Genomic DNA, 6074 nt, shown 5'->3' with positions numbered 1-6074 from the left:
GGAACTATCGAGGAAAAACTGCAACTGCAAAAACTATAACTAAATAAATACGCAAATAAATAAATGAGTAAATAAACTCAGAAACTCCTGCATAAAAAATTATATATATATATATATATATATATATATATATATATATATATATATATATATATATATATATATATATATATATATATATATATATGTGTGTGTGTGTGTGTGTGTGTGTGTGTGTGTGTGTATGCAAATATATTAATAAATGAGTGAATAAATCCATAAATAAAATGATAAATAAATATGCAAATATATTAAAAATGAGAAAAAAATCCATAAATTCCTGCATAAATAAATAAATATGCAAATATATAAATAAATGAGTAAATAAATCCATAAATTCCTGCATAATTAAAATAATAAATTAATAAATATGCAAATATAAAAATTTATGTATATAAAAATCCACAAATTCCTAGATAAATATATAAATAATTAATAGTGCGGACATAAATAATAAAATTAATTTCAGTATGAAAGTATGCAGGAATTTATGCATTTATTTACTCATTTATTTATATATTTGCATATTTATTTATTTATTATTTTATTTATGCAGGAATTCATGAATTTATATCAGCTTTCAGCTTAGCATTTTCTTATTCCCCCAACATTCATGTAATTTTTTTTTTATTTCTTAGCCTGCACTATTAGTTAATTTTATTATGTAATTATGTATTGATTTATGCAGGAATTTGTGTATTTATATATTTATTTATCCATTTATTTGTGTATTTTTTATTTATTGTTTTATTTATGCAGGGATTTATGAACGATTTTATTTATTTATTTGCGTATTTATTTATTTATTGTTTTATTTATGCAGGGATTTATGGACTTTTTTATTTATTTATATATTTATTTACTTATTTGTGCATTTATTTATTTATTGTTTTATTTATGCAGGAATGTATGGACTATTTATTTATTTGCGTATTTATTTATTTGTGTATTTATTCATTTACTGTTTTATTTTATGCAGTGATTTATGGACTTTTTTATTTATTTATCTGCGTAGCCTATTTGTTAAAATGATCACACTTTGTTTTGATGGTACTTTTGTTGAATTTAAGTTTTTTCTACGGGGGCCCCCACCAACCCTGTGGGATATACGTGGCTTTCCCTCTCACTGGAGCAAAATTCTGCAGAAAGATTTCTACTGCCTGCCGCATGTGAGTCAGGCTTACCCGTGGTAGAAATAATTGAGCACGATTTTTCACGACCACAAAACAAAAAAACCCACACTGCAAATATGGTAGCACAAAAACTGATCACATGACTTTTAGAAACAAATGTTAGGCCTAATCTGGAACAATAAATCAACTTTTACCAAATCTAATAGCAGGGATTTAAAAATGTCTCAATGAAAACAAAAGGATGCCGTAATGTTTTTTTTTTTTTTTTTTGGAATAAACTCTGCAGGGCGGGGCATGATCCTCCTTCTATTAGACCAATCCGTTGGAGAATATCATTTTACAATATGACTGAAGCAACACATGATGACAGTGAATCACTCATATTCACGCGGAATACTCGAGACATCAACTCTGCATTGCATCAGCATCATTATCATTTACGGGAAAATGCGACCTGTTATTAAAATCTATTATTAATCATGTCAATTTCACAATATAAAGTATTTCACTGGATTTGTGTGATATAGCCGACAATCAATTCTATTAATCTATAAAATATTAGGATATATGAATAACACACAAATACCGTTTATGTACACATGGAGATCTATGTCATAACTGCAGGTTAACTATGTTTATTTATAAAAACTAATTGTTAAAAGCTATTAGTTAATTACTTACTCCCAGGACCATTTTATATCGAAATTGATTTATAGCCGCACCATTGGTGTGTCGTAACATCTAGATTTTATGAGCAATTTTCTAGTTTTATATGCAATATTTTGTGATTTTTGATGTTCATAGTCAATCTTACAGATTATTAGAAGACTGTCGCCTCTCAGCAATAAAGTCGCTGGGTCGAGCCCCGGCTGGGTCAGTTGGCATTTCTGTGTGGAGTTTGCATGTGCTGCCCGAGTTCGTATGGGTTTCCTCCGGGTGCTCCGGTTTCCCCCACAAGTCCAAAGACATGCGCTACAGGTGGATTAGATTAACTAAACTCGCCGTAGTGTATGTGTGAATGGTGTGTATGGGTGTTTCCGCTGTGGTGACCTCTGAAAGAGACTAAGCTGAAGGAAAATTATTAAAAAACGACTGTAGGGGTAGCAGAACTTGACTTACTTGCAATTATAGCTGGCAGACTGCTGTGAAATAAAGTGCTAGCAGATATTAAAAGGGTTGTTCAAGTAATGTGGATTCTGTTATTAATTACTCACCCTCATGCTATCCAATGCCCTGAGACATTCCTTTATCTTCGGGACACAAATTATTATATTTTCGATGAAATCCGAGAGCTCTTCTAGACAGAAATGATCCCGAGACGTTCAGAGTCCAGAAAATGAACCAAAAACATTGTCAAAACATTTCGTGTGACTTCAGTGGTTCAATCGTAATAATGCGAAGCTGCAACAATACTTTTATGCATAAAATATTTTTAAAACGTGTAAAAGAAACTGTTAAAAGACCCTTGTGTTTCTGTCGTCAGGTAAACGTGCATGTTTTAGCATTCCTGTAAAATTAGCTTAAATACCTAAAAAATGCATAGCCAAAGTAAATTGCATGCTATTTTTGACCATTTTTAATATATGCATGGTTCTGGTCTCTTTTGAAAGGTGACACACACAGGTTTATTCCTTAATATTCAGCCTTAATAATCACTGTAAATATTACTGGTATTGAGTAATTAAACTTGACACACTGAAAAAATAAAAATAAAAATCTGCCAAAAATGTTTATCTTAACTAATGCCTGCAGAAGACTATAATTAAGAGGTATGAGTTTGAAAAGACAATTGGATCAAAGCTTGAAGCCTTACCAAGCCAAATGTTATATTTTGATAACAGTACCTTAGACAATTAGTGCTTTATACATGTTTATCGGAGTGAATGTCTAGGTACTCCCAAAAAAGGCCACTTGGAGACTCCAAAGCACCCTTTTTGACAATTGACACATAAAAGGCTGTAATGTTTGATTGCTTTATTGTACAGTAATATGTTTGGGCTCTAATAAAAGGTTATACTTAGAGCTATTCTATCCCTTATCCATATTCACTGTCAATGCTTGTTGAAATACAGTAATTAAAGTCAAATTAAATAACTTAAACTCTGTACAAAACTCACTATATATACATATGTCTATATGTATAAACACACATTGCATATACAGTTGAAGACAGAATTATTAGACCCCCTTTGAATTTCTTTTCCAAATGATGTTGAACAGAGCAAGGACATTTTCACAGTATGTCTAGTAATATTTTTTCTTCTGGAGAAAGTCTTATTTGTTTTATTTCGGCTAGAATAAATTATTAGACCCTTTAAGCTACATATATATTTTTGATAGTCTACAGCAGGGGTCACCAATCTTGGTCCTGGAGGGCCGGTGTCCCTGCAGGGTTTAGCTCCAACTTGCCTCAACACACCTGCCTGGATGTTTCAAGTACACCTTGATTAGCTTGATCAGGTGTGTTTGATTACGGTTGGAGCTAAAATCTGCTGGACACCGGCCCTCCAGGAACAAGTTTGGTGACCACTGGTCTACAGACTTAAATTCAAGAGTTCACACTTAGCTGATGATTGATAATAAAGCATGATTGGCATGCTGTCCCAGGAGAGAGCCCTCCTGTTTCATCAGGAGAGAGGGGAGTCTGAGCTCAGGTATGTTTCGAGAGCTCCCCCGAATTCCTTCGCTCTGCCCATTCCATGATTATTAGGGGTCGCCACGGCAGACTGAACCGCCAACTATACCAGCATATGGCTATGCGGTGAATGCCCAGTACTAAAACACTCATATACTGTGCCAATTTGGTTTATTCAATTCACTTATACTGCATGTCTTTGGACTGTCTTTTGATGGATGGGGGGATTCTTCAAGACGAAGATGACTAAGGTAAGAAAATCTAGTTATTTATATATGTTTGAATTCGTCTGATTGGGAAATCATATGACAGCTGATGCGGGACCAGCTGTGGTCAATCATAACCATGTGATCCTCTCAAAATTAGTTCAATTAGTTCACTTAGTGTGTTACAGACAGTACAATTTTAGTTTTTGTTAATCCACATTATTATTTACCCTTTTATTTGTTGAAATATTTTTTTATTTTCATTGCTTGTGCTTCACATTGTTCTATTTCTACATTTTTTTACCATGATTTTAGTTTTTTTAATGTAATTTGTCATAAAATCTATAAATAAACAAAATTATTTTGATCCTGCCTAATATCTGCGCTTATTGTGATGTTCTCCAACAGCTAGTCTACCAAATTTAAGTAACTTTAACTTAAGTTTGCCTATTTATTCACTTTACCCTAATAAAACAATACAATAGTATAATACAGATGCGACGCAGTGGTGCAGTAGGTAGTGCTGTCGCCTCACAGCAAGAAAGTTGCTGGTCCGAGCCTTGGCCGGGTCAGTTGGCGTTTCTGTGTGGAGTTTGCACATTCTCCCTATGTTCGCATGGATTTCCTCCGGGTGCTCCGGTTTCCCTCACAAGTCCAAAGACATGTGGTACAGGTAAATTGAATAAGCTAAATTGGCCGTAGTGTATGAATGTGAATAAGTGTGTATGGATGTTTTCCCAGAGATGGGTTGCAGCTGGAAGGGCATCCGCTGCGTAAAACATGTGCTGGATAAGTTGGTGGTTCATTCTGCTGTGGCGACCCCGGATTGAAGCCGAAAATAAAATGAATGAATGAATAGTATAATACCCCAATGAGGTTTAGCCTGCAAGCTGCAAAGTTACTCACTATCAAGAGGCCCATAAATATAAATTGTGACAAATTTCCTGATTACTGAACAAAAAAAAAATCACAAAAAAAATCACTAAGTAAGAGTCAGCAATGAGTATCCTTCAATCATCCACAACCATGTTCACGCAGCAGTAAGACAGTGGTGGATCTCTGGCTTCTGGGAAATCTATACCAGAATTACATCACAGCTACCTCAGTTTCCCTGGAGGAAGTGAAAAGCGGTGAGCTGACAGGGATCCGTTTGAACGAATTTCTAATGAATAACAATGGCATTTAGGCACGTCCAATCACAAACGCATACCCGGCTGATGACTCTGCAGGAGCTTTCTCTCAAATTTCAAATCCAGATAACTGGAAGAAATGGGACAGAAGCTCAAGATATATAAGATGGAGAGTCAGGAACATTTGCAGTGGCGCAGAAGTGAACCAACACAGTCAAGGAGATACAAGTAAGACTTTTAAAGATTGAGTTTGTGAATATGTTTGATAGTGTTTAACATGATTTTTTAGTGTGGTAAAATAAATATACCATCATAAATGTTAAATTGTAATATTAAATGTCAAGGATAACTACAATTTCCTACACTGTAAAAATGATATGATCGATTTGTCCTGACAGTCCATGTTTTAGGTCATTGTAACTTAATAAACTAAGTTCATCATGTTCTAACTTAATTTTATAAGTTACGCAAGCTGTTTTAAGTCAGTTTTAGCATAATAAGTTCAATGGACTCATAAAGTTAATTTGATTCCACTTAAAAACTTAAGGCAACCAGGGTTTGTTTACAGTTTAAGTAAAATTGTGAATATTTACATCTTTAATGAGTGAAAAGAGTTCAATAATAGTGTTTGCTAGTAATATGTAAATGTTTTCTTATCATTGCAAATGAACCCACTAATATTAAGTACATTTTTAATTTAAAAGCATCAACGTCAATTTCCGTTTATTATACATCAATAAAACAAAGTGAGTTAAAATATTGTGGAAAATGTAAAACTTGTTACTAATACAATTTACTTAAATCTTTACTTAAGCAATCTTCCTCGAATCTTAGCTTGATTCATTTGAAAGAACACTCAAAGAATTATGTTTGTTGTTTGTTCAAACTACTTATACTGTATAAAGTAAGCTGAAACAACACAACTCTTGAG

The sequence above is a fragment of the Danio aesculapii genome, chromosome 1 (genome assembly GCF_903798145.1).
Source record: "Danio aesculapii chromosome 1, fDanAes4.1, whole genome shotgun sequence".
NCBI classification, from domain to species: Eukaryota; Metazoa; Chordata; class Actinopteri; order Cypriniformes; family Danionidae; genus Danio; species Danio aesculapii.
This window is presented reverse-complemented; position numbering follows the sequence as displayed.